This window comes from Spinacia oleracea, chromosome 1 (genome assembly GCF_020520425.1).
Source record: "Spinacia oleracea cultivar Varoflay chromosome 1, BTI_SOV_V1, whole genome shotgun sequence".
Lineage (NCBI taxonomy): Eukaryota > Viridiplantae > Streptophyta > Magnoliopsida > Caryophyllales > Amaranthaceae > Spinacia > Spinacia oleracea.
The window spans coordinates 50,058,970-50,081,909 of NC_079487.1; the positions used below are offsets into that span (position 1 = coordinate 50,058,970).

The window sequence follows — 22,940 nt, forward strand, 5'->3', positions numbered from 1 at the left end:
ACTTGGTGAAGTAGTCGATGGCTACAATCACGTAGCGCCGGCCTCCAGGGGCTGCTGTGTATGGTCCTAACAGGTCCATCCCCCATTTAGCAAATGGAATGGGGCTCAAAATAGGGGTGAGAGGGTGCGCCGGCCTGTGAATGAGATGAGCGAATAAGGACGCAGTTGTGCCCCAAGTTGATCGTCAGGAGAGACCCCCACTGGCACCGTCCTATCTCGACGTGATTCGTCAAGGATGATTTCATAATGGCCGCCTACTGGCTCCGACCGTCTTGCCTGCATGTGGGCCGTTGCAAGAGCAAAGGTTTCTTTCTTGACTTTATCTTCTTTCTCGTCCAATTTTATCTTTGAACCTGCTCTGGCTTCATCAGTCTTGCGGCCTCCCCAAGCCTCGGGACTTAGCGTAGTAAGATAACAATCTCTTGCTAGCTGTTGGTCACCATGAATGGTGCCGACCTGGCCTTTATCACAGACATACTTCATAAGCATAAGATGAGTGACGACCACCGCTTTGGTCTGATTTAAAGTGGGACGGCCCAAGATGATATTGTAAGCAGTGAGGTCTTTCACAATCAGAAATCGGACGTTCAAGCTCCTACTTTGATGTCGGTCTCCTACTCGGAGGGGTAGGGTGATGATTCCTTGGGGGTGAATTATGCCGCCTCCGAATCCAATGATGGGGTAATGAATCTTTTCAATCGTCTTAGGGTCGTGTTCAAGACGGTTCAGACACGCTGTACTGATAATATCTGACGAACTCCCCGTGTCTACTAAGATACGCCTTACTTTGAGGTTTGCCACTTTCAGCTCAATAACTAGGGGATCGTCATGAGGGGTGGCTATCTTGCCTCTGTCGGCTTCACAAATTTCTACCTTAGGGAAGTGATCCATTGGAGCTTTTCCTGACAACATTACCTGACCCAACCGGCTTGCATAATCCTTTTGCCCTCTCATTGTTGGGCCCCCAGCGGCTAGGCCTCCTGAGATGACGGCTACACATTCTGGATCAGTGTCATTGTCATCACGCCGATATGACGGTGACCTACTTTTCTTATAGAACATTTTACCACTTCCCCCAGTACTCGTGCTGAGATATGATTTCCGAAATCCTTTGGGGGCTAATTCATCAAGAGCTCTACGCAGACTCTTGCAATCTTTTGTATCATGGCCTACATCACAATGGAACTTACAATAAAGAGAGTTATCCCGGGTTTCCACCGGCGACTTCATAGGGAACGGCCGATCAATCTCATATCTATCGCTGATGTCCAACAGTATCGTATACAGGTCGGTGTTATATTCAAATTTCTCTTTATCATATGGTCGTCCTCTCTTCTGCCCTTGTGAGGTATTAGCCTGATACCCCTTCTTTTCAATGGCCCACGTCCCATTTGGACGGTTGGTCTTTTTATCTGTCTTATCCTTGCGCCGAGAGTGGTCTGTGGTTTCAGTTCCCTTAGATTCCTTTGGGACGGAACAAATTTCTGTGGCATAGATAAAGGATTCGGCTTCGTCCAGGGCATCAGCCATAGTTCTCACACTCTTTTTCACCAGATCAAACTTAAAGGAAACTTTCTTAAGTCCCATACAAAAGTTATCAAAGGCCACCCCATCAGGTAGATCCGGAATATGTCCTGACTCCAAATTGAAACTTCGCACATAGCTTCGCAAAGATTCGTCTTTTCCTTGCTGTATTCGGCCCAAATGCATGCTCGTCTTTTTTTCCTCTTTATAAGCCATAAATCTTACAGAAAACAACATCTCCAGTTCTGCATAAGTGTTGATTGTTCCAGCATGCAGCTTCTTAAACCATTTTGAGGCAACTCCTTTTAGAGTGGCCGGGAAGTATTTGCACCAACTTGCATCAGTAGTCCCTTGGACATACATGTGGTGACGATAGGCCAAGAGGTGTACGTCAGGATCAGACGTACCGTCATAGACATCAATAGCCGGTGGCTTCACCTTAGGCTCCTTGGGAGCGTTCATAATATCAGCACAGAATGGAGTGGTGTAATCAAGGATGAGGTCGGCTACTCCCTGTTGAATGTGACATATTGGGTCTTGTCTCCTACCCTGAGAGGTTCTACGTCGCTCGCTGTCTGCGCGAATCACATTGGTTCTGGTGAGACGACGCAAAGGAGCAGCAAGGGGTGAATCTTCCATAACAGGGGTGGAGCCTGTGTCTGACAGCTCATTTTCTTGAGGCCTGTCTAGCTGAATAACTGGTACCCTTATGGACGGTCCAGGTTCGGGCCGAGCAGTTGTTAAAATACGACGCGGAGCCATTGGCTGGAAAGAAGTCCTAGTCCTGTCGAAACGTCTGTCACGCTCGTCATTTCGAGCTTGGTGTTGCCGCCAGACATTAGACCGAGTGAATCCATTAAAGAACGGCATCCCCGTCCCATGAGACTGAGAGCGGATGGTCTTGATCTCATCTTGAAGTGTGTCCATCTGCGCCTTAAATCCGGCCAGAATATGTTTGAGTTGACCAGCTGACACCGACAGATATGGATTTCCTTCATGAATGTATCAGCGTCGATCTCAAGTGACCGCCTGGAGGAAATGAAGGCTGACCCGTCTCATCTTCCACATGGACTTGCTCAGATTGTGGTTCAGGAGGGGGATCAGGACAGCCGTCCTGCCCCACGTAATGGTTTCTTCTCTCGTCTCTCCCTCGAGGAGGACGGTCACCATTCATTGTGGTCTCGTCAATTTCGTTTCGATTGATGGACGCGTCTCCGAAGTGCTGGACGTCTACCATGTTACCTTACCTCCCCACAGACGGCGCCAAATATTGTGGGAGTTTTTCCAATGGTTGATGACGAGGAGGTATCCGGTTCCACGTAGAGTCGAGTCCAGTCCACGTCGGGCGATTTTCCTGCAAAACAAGAATATTCCCGTAGGAATATTCCCTCCGATGCTTAAGTAAGGTTAGGGTTTTAAGGAAGAAGTTCTTAGTAAAAAGAAAGCATTAACTATATGAAATTGAAGGGTGTTTCTCTATCTAGGAACTTGTGTCAATTCCTTGGGAATTGAGTGTATTTATAGTCTCCCCCTTTTGGGGAAAATCCTAGGAAGGTTTCACATGATTGGCTAGTTTACCATAATATGACAAGTGTCACTATCATAATATTCTTCTATGTTGGGCCATGGGCCTTTGAGAGGTTTGTACTCTTATTTCAGCCATACATCATCAAATGCTTACTCCTAAGTGGCTGCCAAATAGGCATTTTGCTTGCTGAAATGTGCCACGTGTCACCCTGTGATTGGGCCACGCAGGCTGGGTATTTTTACCCACATCAATTATTATTATTATTATTATTATTTATTATTTATTATTTATTATTATTATTATTATTATTATTATTATTATTATTATTACATGTATAAAAAAGAACTCTTTATAGATTTATAAGAACATCCTATGAACAAATTATATGGAATGAGACATAAAAAATCAACTTCTAAAAATGAACATTACAATTTGAAAAGAACAGTATATGAAAGCACAAGTAAGCGTACCTTAAACGCTCGATCAAAATTCATCAACAGCATGAATATCTTAAAATATTCAAAACTGATCTCAATCAGAAAATTATCGAAAAATATCATGCACTCTTGCGATTTTTTTGATGTTTATCATATTTATTTTTCCGAAAATTACATAAAGCAAAGTAGAATTTTGCTTAATTCACTCATTTTCAACCAAGGAGAAACAATTCAAAATGAATTTTAGAGAGAGAATAAGGAGAAAATGTATTGTATTTTACTCTTTCACTCACTATATCACTTTTTCTCTCTCAACAATTATCTCTTATGTTGAGAGAATATGAATCCTCTCCTCTTTCTTTCTCTTAAATGTATTTCTAAAATTCTAAAATGACTAAGGATTACGATTCATAAGTACAAATATTATATGTATATATAATATATATATATATATATATATATATATATATATATATATATATATATATATATATATATATATATATATATATATATATATAGTTGCTGAAAAATGGAAAATGACAAAATAGGAATTAGAATGAAAGAAGATTTGAGAAGGAGAAATGAAAATTCTTAAAGAGTGCAAAATGAGAACTGTGCACGTGTTTTTATTTTGTTTTTTTAACAGAATATTGTAAAAAGAACAAATAAAAAAACTAAAAGAACAAATAGAGAGGCTAAAACAACAAGTCAAGTACCTTGGGCCACAACAACATGTGATTCTGAATCTTCATTAGCATCATTCTATTCTGAATTATCACGAACATTATTCATAATATCTGGAAAAAAAATAAGTTAGGATGTATAATAACAAGAAAAAAACAAAATAAAAAGAACGGAGGATAAATAGAAAATAGTTCAAAAAATAACACCATAAAATAAAAAGAACAAATTATGAAACGCAAATGGTCTATTTTCCTACTTGTAGACACCTAATTTGTGTCACCCCTTTGGGATGATGACAATACCATTATCCTTGTTAGGTGATTGGAATAACTCCAGGCGGAAATCCCAATTGCTAAGAATACTTCCAAAGTTTAAGATCCAAAATCCAACCCTCGAGACCGTTCCCCTTTCGGTTCTCGGTACAAAATACAACTTTCCAAATCCAATTTCAAAATCCAAGTACAAACTCATCTAGTAGACCATCCCATTGGTTTTACTAGGCCTTTTCCACTCAAAATCATATAAGGCAAGTCAAATTCGTGCGCCGACCCACAAAACCGAGCATGCTGGGCCCCGTCCCGTAAAACCGGAATTCAAAAACCCGAGAAAGGCTTGTTTTTAGACGCTAAATGATGCCTTAAACTCCAAGAAAATACAAAACTCCAAACCTAGTACTATTCGTACAACAGGTACAACACTACAAGACGAAACAAGGACGATTCCCCGTCCTTGCTTTGGCGGCATTCAAGCCACGTCACCAGCGCCCAACGCTGGTCCAGCGCCTTGCGCTTACGTGTGCTGGTGCCTTGCACCCATTCCTTCTATAAATACCCCTCATTTTCAGCAAAATAGGGAGGAGAACAACAATACAACGTCATAATTTCGACATTACGCCTCAAAATACAACTCAAAAACTCCTCAAAAACACATACAAAATTCCTAAATTCAAAAAAGCAATTGGGAGCTCTTGCCTAAACCTAACTAGGTAAATCCGAATCCCACTCTAATCAACTATGTTGCTTTGATTTCTAAATGATTAGCAAGTTGGTGTTTTTAATCAATAAAAAACACCACTTGCAACAATCATACATGTTTTCCAAAAATACAAAATACAAATTTTCAAGATTCAAGGATGTCTAAGTTGTTTGCAATCACCTCTTGGACTAGAATCACCTTCAAACATGGGGTAATCAAAGATGACACCTTTTAACATTTAAAGGTTTAGTCTTTGGAGATTTAAAACTCCATTTTCAATATACAAGTTCAAGTTTTCCATTTTCAAGATCTTACCATGTTTAGGGTTGTTCATAGTTATTTCCCTAAACTAGGATCATTTCAAGTTCAAATTTCAATTATTTCAAGTTCAAAACTTCAATATTCAAGCTTCCGAGTTCAAGTTTAACATGCAAAATCTAGGATATTTGGGTTGAGCAACCTCTATCAAGTTGAGAATTTTGGCTCTGAATTTGTGTCGGGCGCACTTATTTTTAAGGAGCTGCTTGGCGTTCGAATCTCATGTGCCCAAGTGCAAATTTTAATTATGCACCTTTCAATATTGCAATTTCAATATCTCACCTTTCAATACCGCAATTTCAATATCGCACTTTCAATATCGCACTTTCAATACCGCAATTTCAATACCGCAATTTCAATACCGCAATTTCAATACCGCACTTTCAATTACGCATCTTTACTTGCCTAGTCCATTTCTAGGCAATGTGGACCTACTCCCTAGTCCTTTTCTAGAGGGTCTTGTATTTAATAATTCCGCACTTTATTTAGTATTGTGATGTTGCTTTATTTGCTTTATCGCTTTCATCACCAACATGCTAAATACAACAAAATACAAAGGTTACATCACGCTTAACAAAGATATTTTTGGACAAACCGGCCTTAGGTTCCTTAAATCAATCTTTAAAGCAAAGTGACCACCATACAATTAGAGATTCAATTTGCTCTAAATGCAAACCCACATAGTCTAATCTAGGGTTTATTTTCGAAAACATTGTTGTGCCAACGTACTTGAATATTTCTAAAGCTCGCCGAATAAGCACTTTTGTTCCCGTGCCCGGATATCACCCATCCATTTCAAGGATTCAAGGCCTTATCCAACATAGGTCTCTCCAAACAAGACTTTAAACAATGTTTGGTGGCGACTCCTTCGAGGTACAAAAATTCTACGGTTTTCTAAAGAACCGCCCCTCTTGTAGAACCGGAAACAAGTTTTGACACAAAAAAAACCCCTACACTACTATAATGAAATTGTTCTTTTAATATGAGCATATGTTCTTTAATTACGTGAAACTGTTCTTTTCTGGAAAAAAATAAGTGTAATTACATAATCAAAATATTCAAATCAACGAAATCAATGAAATCGTGTAAAGATAAATAGAAAATAATACAAAAATAACACAATAAAATAAAAAGAACAAATTATGAAGCGCAAATGAAATTGAAAATAATAAGAAAAAGAACAAATTATGAAACGTAAATGGTTTATTTTTCTACTATAATAAAATTTTTCTTTTAATACGAGCGTATATTCCTTAAATACGCGAAACTGTTCTTTTCTGGGAAAGAAAACATAATTACATAATCAAAATCAACGAAATCAACATGTTATTACATAATTAAATCCATTAAAATCATCAAAACACGATTATTACAAAGCCAAATTCATCAAAATAGTCAAAATAATCAAAAACCCGTTTATTATAAAATCAAAATCATAAAAAAAAAACAATTTATTATTACAAAATTGAAAAATTACCTCCCAAAATCTGATTATCAGCTGCAGATTGAATTCAGATTTGAAAAAGAAAAATGAATGAAATTTGCGATTTTTTTGATTACTTTCTCTCTCTAAAAACCATTTTAGAATACCTAGTTCGCACTTTCTCTCTCCTCTTCAAAGTTTGAATTCAAAAAATCACTACTAGAAAATTCGCTTACAGAGGCAAGACATAATTGCCTCTAAAAACGAAGATGTGGCCTCTAATGAGTTTTTGAAGCAAAAAAGTGGATGCCTCCGTTGCTAATTAGTGGTTGCCCCTAAAGGCCCCTTTTGAGGCAATATGACATGTTGCTTCTAAAAGCACATACATTTAGAGGCAATTATATATTCTTGCCTCAAAATATAATTAGGGGCAACATATATATTTGCCTCAGATTATAATTAGAGGCAACCACATATTCTTGCCTCAAAATATAATTAGAGGCTAACATATATAATTCTTGCCTCAAAACATATTCAGAGGCAATATCAAAAAGTTGATTCTAAAGACATATGTTTAGGGGCAACCATATAATTTTGTCTCGAAATATAATTAGGGTCAATTACATATGCCCCTAATGATATTAAAATGATATCTAAAACATTCATGTGGTTTTTAGAGGCACCAAAAATAATGTGCAACTTTAATAATATTTTTCATTATTATATATCTTGCTAATTACACAATTTTACAACTAAACCAAAAAAATTCATGAAAATAAACATTGGTATTATTAACTCCAGAAAATGTTTGTATAAATAATTACATAATTAGTACCTCTCAAAAATGTCGGCATGACTTTAAATCAAAATAAGTAAATGACGTATTATTAAAATGAGCAACAAAATCTCATTTAAAAATATAAATCTAAAATTACGATGCTATTCTCTTTATCCGCTTCCAATTATCCTCCTGCACCCCTATCAATGCAACAAAAAAAAAAAAAACGTGTTAGCTTCTGTATAACATAATCTGATCATCCAAATACAAACTTGTTATTTTTTTTATTCAAACGAGGAATAAATCCAGCAAAAAAACAGCAAAAATAGAAAAAATAAAAAGCAACAGAAATTAAAGGAACAAACAGCCTAGCTAGAGCCTATATCAGTGGAGATAAGAAAAACAAAATTAAAGCTTATTAGCATATTAGAAGAGAATATATGTTTATTAGCTAACATTGTTTTGTTGATTTGTTATGCCTTTAACCAATTCAATTGATGAACATCATAAATATTTACTTGTAAGAAGTGGCTAACCAGTAGAACTTTTGAGGTTTGTGTGATTCGAACGTCAAGACGTATTTAAGTTGTCTACACCTTGTTTATTCTCTAGAGCCTGCTGTTTGTGGATATTTTCATTGGTAATTTTCATCAGGCAATCCGTGCCAACCCATTCATCCCAACTGTTGGATACAAGTGTGTGAAATGTAACAAATCTATATCTAACTCCCTTGCACGAACCAGACAGATATTAGATATCAGATAATATACCACTTAAAGTAGTTCAACTATCATTGGATTAAACTTGAAATCAATAAACTTGTATTACATCACAAATACAGAAACAGATTGCCTCCACCATGAATGAGAAATTACTTATAGATCCATAATTAGAACCACCAGCCTTGGAGAGTGAAAAAAGATTTTGAAGATCATGCAGTTTAAAAGAAAGCCAGACTTTTGTACCATGACGAGTCCCATTCATACATCATGTTGGAAACTTACAATTGTTGCAATCTTGTATGGTTTCCAATCTCTAAAGGCAGGGATCCTGAGAAATTATTTGGACCAAGACCCCTAAATACATATAGAGTACGACATTTATCAGTATTTATCCCATTTTATTTTAAAACTGAAATTTCTCTTGTAAAGGAAACAGTTTAAACATTTTCTCAGCATAGGAAAATAGGAATCAAAAGAAAACTGATGCTTACATAAGACTCATATGATGTGGATAACAACAAGGTAAGAGGAGATCTGCAACAGGTATAATTATTTCTTTAGTTTTAGAGTTATGTGCATTATTTGGAATGTTTCAGCATTATATTACACAAGACATGTGAGAATTTCAAATCCGACAAAAAACATAAGACACGTGACATCTCAAATTCAGACTAGAAAGATCTCATTCAATTCCCAGAAAAACTTAAACAGATCCTAGAAATCTGGTATGAATCCAGACATGAAAATACCAAATATCATTTGGTATTAATCCAGACATGAAAATCCAGATTCCAAAAATGTTGAGCTCAAGTAAAAGATGAAGCAAATTATTGGATAAAGATATGCAACTTGAGAAACCAAGTGTTGTTGTCTCACCCTAAGCCACGACTGCATACCACTTAGTTGAGCAAGACCCATCTCCAGCAAGGCAGCAAGTAATCTACCCAATTCCTACAATATAACTGATGAATATTTGCACTTGTCAGTTGTCATATAGACAAGTAAATAAACAGTTGAATTTAGTCCTTGCGCTTCTGAATTGTGTATCAATAACAATAGATAGATAATAAAATCAAAGTAAGATTTCAATAGTTTGCATAAACCTAATTGAGCAATTTAAAGCAGCTGCAGGCTTTCTCAATTATTTTCAACATATTCAAAGCAGGAACAACATCAATCAAGCATAAACAACAAAGTTCCACAAGAAATTCATCAGCAGACTTAGTAGGGACAAAATAAATAATGTATTACAAGAAGGAACCAAATGAATCAAGGCTGAGCACAAATTGCAGAGCACAATGGGAAACTTGGAAATCATTTACTATATACTAAAGTGGTCACCAAAAGATTTCCCGAAGTACACGTGTCACTTTCTTAGCAATTATTTTCCCGCCTAAAACTTTTATATTTTTTTATATTTTTAATTAATAGCAAAATTTACTGATGATTATCAAAGGCAGTTGTGATATCTTAGGTGGTTACATTATTTGGCTAAAAATAAAAGAAGACTTTGTGCATAACACTCAAAATAAAATATATTTTACTTAAATAAAATATACATATTATTATTAATTAATTATTTAATATTTAATAAGAAGTTGTGATACTCTTTTAAAAGAGGTAGTTGTACGCCTAATATATTTTTCTCCTAGATATTAGGCATGCATTCAAAGAATATCTAAATATCTAAATTTCATATCTAAATTTCTCCTATATATTAGGCATGCAACCAAAGAATATCCCTATAATACGTACAATTAATATCCTTTTAACAACTTTTTTAATGCTTTTTAAAAATAAAGGATAAAATCTTCTGGGTTAAAAAACCACGTATTTAAAATTTCTCCCTGATATTAGGCATAAAAAGATAGGGTTGGTTATTTTTCGTCTAGACTATATAAATGATACACGTTTACCCATAAAATTGAAGGAAATAATGCCCTTGGTCCAAGTATGCATTCAATGTTAAGTCTAATAAATGCGGTTCAGTATTAATTAACAAGTTAATAATTCAGTGAGATCAAGTGAACTGAATGCCTAGCTAGAGGCCGCTTCAGTTCAAGTGGAATTAATGATATTAATCCACAACTTACTCTTGACTGAACCCGTAGGGTCACACAAAATAGTACGTAAACGGATCAAGTATTTAATGGCATTAAATACTCCATCTATGGATATTCGGAATCGACGGATCTCGTTTTCAGTGGGAGCTGAGATCGTCACAAGCAAGAAATGAATACTCCGGAAACGATGATATTTCCGGAAACGGAAATATGGATCGTATCGGAAATATAAATATTATCCAAGTCGTAGATGTTGCCGGAAACGGAAACATGGTACGTATCGGAAAATATTGATGGAAATGGAAATATTGCCGGAATCGGAAATATTGCCGGAAACGGAAATATTGTCAGAATCGGAAATATTATCGGAATCGGAAAATAACTCCGGAAACGGAAATATTAAATATTTGTTCGAAACGGTAATTAATTGCGGAATCGGAAATATTAAATATTATTCGTATCGGAAATAAATTCCGGAACCGGGAATTTAATCGGAAGCGCACCGTACGAATAAGCATCGGACGAGGCCTGCCGGACGAAGGCCCAGCACGAAGCCGGGCCATCGCCCAGCAAGCCAGCGCGCCACAAACGCCCCAAGCCAAGGCAGCGCCCAGGCCCACCACAAGGCAGGCCCAGCGCGCGCCAAGGCCACAACAACGTGTGGGCCTCGTGGCATGGGCTGCGAGCTCGCAGGCCGCGCGCGCATAGGCGCCCCTCGTGGGCTGCCGTGCGTGTGTGTGTTTGTGTTCATACACGAATCCTAAAACTATTAGGATTTGATATATGATTAAATTCCTGATCCGAAAAGGATAAATTAATTAATTAGAGTTCTAATAGGATTCTAGTTTAATTAATTTGTATCCTAGTAGGATTCCAGTTCCCCTTCCATACCTCTATAAATAAGTGCCTAGGGTCATTATTTAGAGAAACAATTGAAGTATTATAAAGGTATGATTTTGAAGAAAAATCAGCCACTCTCTTGCCCCTAACCAGCAGAAAATCTATACTACCTTAAGGGCGATTCTAGTTGGTCAAGCTTAAGGCGGATCCGGACGTGCTGTGGACTATCTACGGAGGGACGACACTTGGAGTCCTAAAGACTTGTTCTTGTTCGCTTCGGGCGCAGCTAGGGAGGGCACGCAACAAAGTGTATGCATCTAAACTATGCTAAATGATTATGTCTAAATAATATGCTTTCCTGGCTTTATGGTTTTTTCGCATGATTTATGTTTTGTCATATGTATCATAACCAATCAGTGGTATCACGAGCCTCTTATTATTTTCATAATCTAAATTGCATGAACATGGTTAAATATTACAAATTTGCAAGGAATTAAAAGGGGTGATTAATTTTCGTAATTGTTAATTAATTGCAAATTGCGTTTATTTAATTATATGTACGCAGTTTTTTCGGCAGTTTCTTCGTTACTCATCCAAATCGAGTGATTTTTGTGTCAATTCCGCATGTAAAAGGCATTCTAAACTTTTGACAAAAAAATCTTTTTCGGCCGAACCCAGAATTCCCAAATTCGAAGCCTAACTATGACTTTTCGGAGGTTTTAGTTTTTCGAACGCAAAAGTTTGTAAATTTAAGATGTTAAATTAAATATTTGCGATTCTTGTTGATAAATCTTGAATTTTTGATTGACCTACTGTATATGTTTAACAAGTTTGAATGCCTAGCCTTGTTAATTATGCAATCTAATTTGTAATTATGATTAATTTGCTGAAATTCGAATAATTTAGAATTGATTTGATTTTCATAATTAATTAATAATTTGATTAGATATTTATGATTAAAAACCACCATAAAAATTGTTAATTTGTGTTAAATTATAAATTTTTATGACCTAGATTTGAATCCATGTTAATCGGAAATTAATTGATTAATAAATTTTCGATTTTTCGCCCTAAAATTAGGAAATTAATATGTTTTATTAATTTGTCGTTAATTTTGAATTAAAAATTTTAAATTTTTATGAAATTCGCTCATAAACTTGCACGCACAAAGCAATGGACGCTACGTGTTACCCTTAAGGGGTGTTGTATAGTGCGGGCATGCGACGACGAGCAAGGGAGCTCGTCGCCCATGCGGTACGAATGCAGCGAGCAAGGCGAGTGGCGCGCGAGCACAAGGCAGCATCCCTGCCTTGTGTCGAGTGCTGCGCGCATGTGGGCGATGGGCGAGCAGCGATGGCAGGGCACAAGCAGAGGCGCGCGCGCGTGAGGGCGAGAGCTGGTCGCCCAGCGATCGCAGCTCAGCGCGCCAACACGCGTGGCCTCGAGCGCTTGCTTGCGCGAGCGAGCGAGCGAGCGAGCACCATCGTAGCTGCTGCGTTTGCGCGTGGCGGCTGCGATGACGTGCCATGGGCCAGCAATGGTCGTGCAATCGATGGGGCTTGGGCGCAAGCCCAAGTGCTCGTCATGTTACGATTATCGAGTTTTAAATTTTAATTTGAAATTTTCAGCTCATGTAATTTTAATTAATTTTAAAATTAATAATTTAAATTGTTTTCTTGGATTTTAATTTTGAATATTATAATTATTATAAATTTTATTTATTCTAATTATTTTACTAAAATTAAAAAAAAAAACCTTGAATTAATTTAAATTCGACTGAAAATAAATTAAATAAATGGATTCAATTATAAATTTATATGAGTTTTAAATTTTAATTAAATTTGTATGTTTCCGGTTAGACTAGAAATACATTTTTATGTTTAAAATTAGTAAAACATATCAATTTATTGGTTTAAGTGGGAGCCGCTTTTAGTCATAAACTCTTGATTAGGTCTACAAATCCTTCAAGGTTAAACAACTTGATTAGAATTAATAAGGACTGAATAATTGGTAGATTATTGGTGCCCTTGATTAATTGCTGCAAATGTTTATATGATGCATACAATGTGTTTTAACTAACCAATTATGTGGGCCATTCATGATAATGAATGGATGAATGGTATATATTGTATGTGTACTGTTTTGCAGGTTTTGAAGTGACTAGTATGGCCCAAATAGGATAGAAAATATGGTCTGCGTACCATTAATTTGAATGTAATTGGTCTAAAGTACCAAATTTGTTTTTCAATTCAAATATGGTCTGCGTACCATCAAATAGTTGTAATTAGTTTTAATTATAGCTTATCCTATATGGAGAAAATGGCGCCTCCCACGGTGAAATTAAAGACGAAGTTTCCATTTTCGAGACGGACTTTGAAGTTGAAGCTTCAAGATGAAGTCGGGCCATACTAGATCACATTTATCTTATGCATGCTTTAAGTTATTTATTGCTTTAAATATGTCTTAATTATGCATGAGATTGTGGCTTGATTATGTTGCATGATTAAGGATTTTAGTTCACTTAAAATCTAAACAACATAGTAAGAGCCTTAAGTTCCAAACTTAAAAATTGAGTTAAAAGGTGCCATGCCAAAATAACACTTACTTGGTTATCCTTTACATCGATCTTAGTAATAGTTTTCCGCCATAGCGAGGTGTTACTTGTCGATACTAAAGGGGTAAGGTACACAAATAATTGTGAGTACATGTTAGTTTTGGTGAAACTCAACGATATAAGTAAGGAGTCCTTTTATGTCGTGGCAAAATCGATAGGTTTACCTAATAAGTTCTTAGACGTACCTATCAACCAAGAGTAGTTTTTAGACTATTAGCAAAAGGCTTTTGCTTACCTAAAAGATTTTAGAATTGAGTCTAAATACATAATGTGCTTAATTCTTCAATGGATTTTAGGGTCTTCGAATCATTTTATTCACACCTGCCGGAACACATAACATGAATAAAATGCTTAATGAACATTGAATTATGCATGTATGCTAGAATTTAAGTTTATTAAGAGAAACTGTGAATGGTTATTTATTTGTTTATTCTTTTCAATTGTAGTTTTAATTATGGCAAACAACAATTCATTCAACATTCAATCAATTCTCGAAAAGGAGAAGTTGAGCGGGAAAAACTTCCTTGACTGGCAAAGGAACTTGCAAATAGTTCTTATGCAGGAAGAAAAGGAGTATGTCCTGGAAGAGGCGATGCCCGAAGCCGTAGGCGACGGGGTCACTCAGGCAGCCCTCAATCGTTGGATTGATGCCAACAAGGATGTGAAATGTCTAATGCTTGCCACCATGAGTGCAGATCTGCAGAAAACGTTCATAAACTCAGATGCTTTCACGATCATCAGTGAGTTAAAGAACATGTTCCAAGATCTGGCTCGAGTCGAAAGATTCGAGACTCATAGGCAAATTCTTGAGACCAAGCTTAAGAAAGGCGAGCCCGTAAGTCCACATGTTCTCAAAATGATTGGACTCATTGAGAATATGAGTCGGCTGGATCAGCAATTCTCTCAGGAAATGGCTATAGACACCATCCTCCATTCTCTTCATAACGGGTATGATCAGTTCAAACTGAACTACAGTATGAATAGTCTGGACAAAACGCTCACTGAGCTTCACGGTATGATGAAGACCGCTGAAAAGACGCTCAAAAGTGATAAGCAAGATGTGATTATGGTGGGTAGGGGCAAGTTCAAGAAATCTGGCAAGAAGAGGAATGCTAATAAAGGTGGCAAGAAAGCCAGCCCAACTAAGCAAACTGGCGGCATCAAGTCTGAAAAGAAGAAGGTGAGCCAACCCACTTCTGAGTCTTAAGGAAGAAGAAGGGGCATTGGAAGAGAGATTGCTTGAAGCTTAAGGAAGATCAGAAGAACGGAATTGTCTTTCCATCTTCAGGTATTTTCGTTATAGACTGTAAACTTGCAAATTCAACTTCTTGGGTATTAGATACAGGTTGAAGCTCACACTTATGTTCCAATTCACAGGGACTAAGAAGAAGTAGAAGGTTAAGCAAGGGTGAAGTCGACCTACGAGTGGGAAATGGAGCAAGGATTGCTGCATTAGCTGTAGGAACTTATTATTTGTCGTTGCCCTCTGGGATAGTTTTGGAACTGGAAGAGTGTTTCCATGTTCCAAGTCTTACTAAAAACATCATTTCAGTTTCTTGCTTAGATGCTAAGGGATTTTCCTTTTTAATAAAAGACAATAGTTGCTCGTTTTATTTTAAAGAGATGTTTTATGGGTCTGCTAGATTAGTCAATGGACTTTATCTACTAGATCACGACAAACAAGTTTATAACATAAATACCAAAAAGGCCAAAAAGGATGATTCAGATCTTACCTATCCGTGGCATTGTCGATTAGGCCATATTAACTTGAAACGCTTAGAAAGACTTCAAAAGGAAGGAATTCTAGAACCATTTGACTTAGAGGATTATGGTAAGTGCGAATCATGTTTACTTGGCAAAATGACAAAGCAACCTTTCTCTAAAGTTGGAGAAAGAGCAACTGAACTATTGGGTTTAATCCATACAGATGTATGTGGACCAATGAGTACAAATGCTAAAGGTGGTTTCAGCTACTTTATCACTTTCACTGATGATTTCAGTAGATATGGTTATGTCTACCTAATGAAGCATAAGTCTGAATCCTTTGACAAATTCAAGGAATTTCAGAGTGAAGTAGAGAATCAATTAGGAAAGAAGATTAAGGCACTGCGGTCTGATAGAGGCGGTGAATATCTGAGCTATGAATTTGATGACCATATGAAAGAATGTGGAATTCTATCAGAATTGACTCCTCCTGGAACACCACAATGGAACGGTGTGTCGAAACGGAGGAACAGAACCTTGCTAGACATGGTTAGGTCAATGATGGTCAGGCCGAACTTCCATTAGAATTTTGGGGACATGCACTAAATACAGCTGCACTCACTATAAATAGAGCTCCGTCTAAAGCTGTCGAAAAGACTCCATATGAGTTATGGTTTGGAAAGCCTCCAAAAGTGTCTTTTCTTAAAATTTGGGGATGTGAAGTATACGTCAAACGATTAATTTCAGACAAAATTCATCCGAAATCTGACAAATGTATCCTTGTGGGCTATCCAAAGGAAACAAAGGGGTATTACTTCTACAATACATCTGAGAACAAGGTGTTTGTTGCTCGAGATGGTGTCTTTTTGGAGAAGATTCACATTTCCAAAATGACAAGTGGGAGAAAAGTAGACCTCGAAGAAATTCTAGTCGAACAACAAACTCTAGAGAATGCTCAAGATGACATTCAGGATGAAACTCAGAGATCTTTAGAAGTATCTGGTGAGAACCATGGTCAATCTAGAGATGTAACCCCGCGTAGATCGCAGAGATATAGATCTCAACCGGAAAGGTACTTAGGTATTTTGACGAACGAGAGCTTTGAAGTTCTATTACTTGAAAGTGATGAACATGCGACTTACAAACAAGCTATGACGAGCCCTAGCTCCAAGCAATGGCAAGAAGCCATGCAATCTGAATTAGACTCCATGTCAGAAAACCAAGTATGGGATTTGGTCGATTTGCCAGATGGCTACCAAGCCATTGGAAGCAAATGGGTTTTCAAACTGAAAAAGGACAAGGATGGGAAACTTGAAGTTTTCAAAGCTAGATTGGTTGCAAAAGGTTACAGGCAAGTCCACGGTGTGGATGACGATGAAACCTTTTCACCAGTTGCAATGCTAAAGTCTATTCGGATAATGTTAGCTATCGCTGCATATTACGATTACGAAATATGGTATATGGATGTCAAAACCGCTTTCTTAAACGGCGTTTTAACAGAAACTGTGTTTATGACACAGCCTAAGGGTTTTGAGGATCCAAAGAATACTAAAAAGGTATGCAAGCTAAAGAAATCAATTTATGGATTGAAGCAGGCATCAAGGAGCTGGAATATACGTTTTGATGAAGCAGTCAGTGACTTTGGTTTCATCAAGAACGCGGACGAATCTTGTGTATACAAGAAGGTCAGTGGGAGCAAAATTGCTTTCCTAGTATTATATGTCGATGACATATTACTTATCGGAAATGACATTCCTATGTTGAACTCTGTCAAGATTTGGCTTGGGAAATGTTTTTCGATGAAGGATCTAGGAGAAGCACAGTACATATTGGGCATCAAGATTTACAGAGATAGATCTAAAAACATGATTGGACTTAGTCAAAGCACTTATATCAATAAGGTGCTTGATAGGTTCAAGATGGCAGACTCCAAGCGAGGCTACCTACCCATGTCTCATGGAATAACTCTAAGCAAGACTCAGTGCCCAAAAACACTTAATGAGCGTAGACGAATGAATGGGATTCCATATGCATCATTGATTGGGTCAATAATGTATGCTACGATATGTACACGCCCAGATGTTGCGTACGCACTCAGTGCTACGAGTAGATACCAGTCAGACCCAGGAGAGGCACATTGGACTGCTGCCAAGAATACTCTGAAGTACCTGAAAAGGCACAAAGATGACTTACTGGTCTATGGTGGAGATGATGAATTAATTGTTAAAGGCTATACGGACGCAAGTTTCCAAACCGACAAAGATGATTTCAGATCACAGTCTGGGTTAGTCTTCTACCTCAACGGAGGTGCAGTAAGCTGGAAAAGTGCTAAGCAAAGCACCATTGCGGATTCAATAACTGAAGCGGAGTACATTGCTGCACATGAAGCAGCAAAGGAAGCTATATGGCTAAGGAAGTTCATAGGTGAACTAGGTGTAGTCCCCTCCATTAAAGGACCAATAGCCCTGTATTGTGATAATAACGGAGCTATTACACAGGCAAAGGAGCCTAGACACCACCAAAGAGTCAAGCATGTACTTCGTAGATTTCACCTTCTAGGAGAGTTCGTTGAAAGAAAAGAAGTCGAGATAAGCAAGATTGGAACTGATGACAACATATCAGATCCATTGACTAAACCTCTGCCGCAGGCGAAGCACAACTCGCACAGTGCAGCTATGGGAATCAAGCATATTGGAGAATGACTTTGATGTCCTTATTTAATGTTTTAAAGTTTTAGAGTTTAATTCTTTGTAAAACATTATTGGTTAAATCATTCACAATAAATGAATAGAATTCATTTTTCCATTTAATTTGTGGTTTATTAAATGATGAGTCCCTTCAAATTGACGAAATATTCAAGATAGACTGTCAGGACCAGTCCTGTGACTAAGAAATGTCTATCAAGTGAACTTGAATGTCAAAGGTTGAAAATGGTCCCTGGTCGGAGTTTTCTATAAAATTGGACGCATAGAAAACGTTAGACGACTAGAATGCAAGATGACTAGTAGTTCTGTTTCTTGAACTATGTGGACATGACAATGCCATAATCATTTGCATAGATACTTACTTTGAGAAGACTAGTATCGGACAGACCTATGAAACTTTACTGTAAGAGATGAAAATATGTCATAAGTAAATTTCATTAAAATTATTAGACACTAAATCCTCAATACCTGAGTGATTTGAGATTACTTGTTTGAGAACTGGTTACTTTGACGTTGACCAACCGTCGCACCGTAAAAGGAGGCTATAAAGGCAACGCTCAGGTAATCACCTATCAAACGAAGTCTAATCTCAAGATCGTAAGATTGGGATTGTCCTCCCATAAATCGGGATGAGATGCTTAAAAGTTGTACAAGGCCACTCGGAGAGCTAGAAACTGTAAAATGCATGGCCGTGCTCGGATGAATCATAGGCTATGATTATCTGTTTATTGATCAGTTGAACTCTGAAACCGAGAAACACCTCTGGACATAATAAGGATGACAACTCTTACCTTATGTTCAAGAGCAAGCATCGAGCGACAAAGGAATTAGGAAATGCACACTTGTCCCTAAGGACAAGTGGGAGACTGAAGGAAATAATGCCCTTGGTCCAAGTATGCATTCAATGTTAAGTCTAATAAATGCGGTTCAGTATTAATTAACAAGTTAATAATTCAGTGAGATCAAGTGAGCTGAATGCCTAGCTAGAGGCCGCTTCAGTTCAAGTGGAATTAATGATATTAATCCACAACTTACTCTTGACTGGACCCGTAGGGTCACACAAAATAGTACGTAAACGGATCAAGTATTTAATGGCATTAAACACTCCATCTATGAATATTCGGAATCGACGGATCTCGTTTTCAGTGGGAGCTGAGATCGTCACAAGCAAGAAATGAATACTCCGAAAACGATGATATTTCCGGAAACGGAAATATGGATCGTATCGGAAATATAAATATTATCCAAGTCGTAGATGTTGCCGGAAACGGAAACATGGTACGTATCGGAAAATATTGATGGAAATGGAAATATTGCCGGAATCGAAAATATTGCCGGAAACGGAAATGTTGTCAGAATCGGATATATTATCGGAATCGGAAAATAATTTCGGAAACGGAAATATTAAATATTTGTTCGAAACGGAAATTAATTGCGGAATCGGAAATATTAAATATTATTCGTATCGGAAATAAATTCCGGAACCGGGAATTTAATCGGAAGCGCATCGTACGAATAAGCATCGGACGAGACCTGCCGGACGAAGGCCCAGCACGAAGCCAGGCCATCGCCCAACAAGCCAGCGCGCCACAAACGCCCCAAGCCAAGGCAGCGCCCAGGCCCACCGCAAGGCAGGCCCAGCGCGCGCTAAGGCCACAACAACGTGTGGTCCTCGTGGCATGGGCTGCGAGCTCGCAGGCCGCATGCGCATAGGCGCCCCTCGTGGGCTGCCGTGCGTGTGTGTGTTTGTGTTCATACACGAATCCTAAAACTATTAGGATTTGATATATAATTAAATTCCTAATCCTAAAAGGATAAATTAATTAATTAGAGTTCTAATAGGATTCTAGTTTAATTAATTCGTATCCTAGTAGGATTCCAGTTCCCCTTCCACACCTCTATAAATAAGTGCCTAGGGTCATTATTTAGAGAAACAATTGAAGTATTCTAAAGGTAAGATTTTGATGAAAAATCAGCCACTCTCTTGCCCCTAACCACCCGAAAATCTATACTACCTTAAGGGCGATTCTAGTTGGTCAAGCTTAAGGCGGATCCGGACGTGCTGTGGACTATATACAGAGGGACGACACTTGGAGTCCTAAAGACTTGTTCTTGTTCGGTTTGGCCGCAGCTAGGGAGGGCACGCAACAAAGTGTATGCATCTAAACTATGCTAAATGATTATGTGTAAATAATATGCTTTCCTGGCTTTATGGTTTTTCCGCATGATTTATGCTTTGTCATATGTATCATAACCCATCAAAAATATACTACACCGTCGTTTCCGAACAATAATCTTTCGCTGCGGGTATTCATGGCGTAAAAATTAAATTTAGTTGCGGATATTACTCCATTGAACGAATCATGGAGTATACAAACTAGAGTAATTCGACTCTGTACTCCTAACTTTAGGAATCCTGCAGATCCATACAACATTGAAATGGTTCTTATGGATGAGAAGGTAATTTGTCTAGCTTTTTAACGATATGTATAATCATTTACTATTGAGAAACCATGTACGAATTACTTAACTTATTGCTCTTTTCTTGATGTTAATTTTTAGAGGGATAAAATACATGCTGCTGTGAATTTTTTTTTATATGTGATAAAGGATTTCTAATACTACCACAAATGTAGTATACAAAGAAGTATTCCAAATTTTGGCTTAATAAGGTACTCCTTTAAATTTCATCTATTGTGTGTTACATGTTGCATTTTTACATTGTTCAATTTTTAATTTCACTCCGCATGTTTCACGTTTTATATATAATTGTCTCAATAAAGAAACTTAACCTATTTTTTATTATTTTGTATGAACTAGGAAGTCTTCTATTTGTACGGTTGGGGGCTGGAGAAATACAAAGATAATAATATTTGATAATAATACATTTAGGTAATACTTTAATCAGCTTATCATTCACACATAAAACAACAACTATTAACGTAACTATCTAATATTATACTATATAAAGTCATTTATTGTATTATGGTGTTGGTTTATTGTGTTTAGCAGGGGGAAATATTGGTTGCATTATACTAATGAAAATTGATATACAACCATAAACTCTTTAAACAGTCAATTAAAGGATTTTAGCATGGATTATACACTCAGTTCTTATCCTTTCAACAGAGAGACGAGCATGACCCTTTTCTACAAAATAAATAAAAAGCAGGAGACAATTTCTTTAGTTGCGAAAATCGTTAGAACCTAAAATTGACAGGGGCGTTGAAATAAATTAGAAAAATTATCACCTCATTATAGCAAAAACCAATGGGCTTGAGAATTTGTTTCATTTCCATGAATATCTCAAGTGGTTTGTTCAAATTGTCTACACTTAGCTGTACATTAAGAGATGACTAACATAAAATACAAATACATATCATGTAAATCATAGTTGATAGACAATCACATGCCTGGCATCTAATTCATTTAAAAAAAATATTAGGAACGAAATAAAAAAAAGGTGAGGATTTACCTCTTAAGGTTGATATAGAAATGTAATTGGATTCTGTTTGCATACGCAAAATCATTGCCTAGTCATTCACATAAAGTAATACAATTTACTTGGATTAGCCTCTTATGCTCTGAAATTCACACAAATGTAATCGGATTATTGATCTATAGGAATGAGGAAGATGAAGAACAAAGAAGATGAAGTCTAGGTAGAAGGAAGGAAGAAGATGATGAACAAAGAAGATGAAGTCTAGAAAGAAGGAAGAAGAAGATGATGTACAGGAGGAAGGAGGAAGGAGGAAGAAGGAAGAAGAAGATGAAGTACATGAAGAAGGAAGAAGCAGAGTTTGTGTGTGTTATTTTATTTACATTGAAAATGCCGTCTATGGCAACTAAAATGTTTTATCAAATTTAGTTTTTTTTTCTTTTATCCATTTATTTACATTTGAGTTAATTTTTTTTTTTTTTTATCATTTATACATTTGGGTTTTTTTTTTGGCATCATTTGCCTTTTAGTTTTGTTATTTAGCTATACATTATTTTCCTTTTAATTCATAATTTCTTACCCATCTTTCAGGAATGTATCCTTTACTTTAAATTACGATCTCAATAAGTTCAGATACATGAACGTATAAAAATAATAAATTATAAAATTTATAAACATACGTGCATGGCACGGGTTCCGAACTAGTACTCACATAATTAGATAACCTTGGACGGATTACGGTTTCATAACATAGAAACCAGACAATCAAATTAATCGGATCAACTAACAAAACCCTAATTTTTTTAATAAATCGTAATTTTTGAAGCTCAAAACAAGGGGATTTGAGAAAATAATAAAATTGAGGAGAAAATTAACCACTATTGCTGAGAATGATGACTGAGAGAAAGAGGACGGCGACGAGTTGACATTGGTGACACGAATTTATCAGAGAATTTGAAAGAATTTTATGGAAATATTTGGTCTTTTAGAGTTTTCTAGATGAGAGAAGAGAGCAGCGGAACCATCAACGAGAGAGAGGATGGACGTAGGCTAGAAACTCAGGCGACGGCAGTGGAGGGCAGCGGTGGTGGCGTTTGGCGTGGGTTTTGGTGGGCAAAGCAGCGTGGATGGTGTAGCGTGGGAGAAACCCGACAAACCCAACGAGAAAAGAAATCGGCTCATA

At 37.1% G+C, this 22,940-nt stretch overlaps 1 long non-coding RNA gene across 2 annotated transcripts; it reads right to left on the reverse strand.

Moving 5' to 3' along the window:
* Window positions 1–7,707: 7,707 nt before the first annotated feature.
* On the reverse strand, window positions 7,708–22,148 carry LOC130468011 (uncharacterized). Of its 2 annotated transcripts, none has more exons than XR_008928293.1 (3): window positions 21,794–22,148; window positions 9,269–9,354; window positions 7,708–7,870 (listed from the first exon to the last, which is right to left on the reverse strand). It is a non-coding gene; the product is annotated as an uncharacterized lncRNA (long non-coding RNA). The 2 variants fall into 2 exon arrangements; XR_008928302.1 differs by lacking the exon at window positions 7,708–7,870 and adding an exon at window positions 8,044–8,746.
* Window positions 22,149–22,940: the final 792 nt, after the last annotated feature.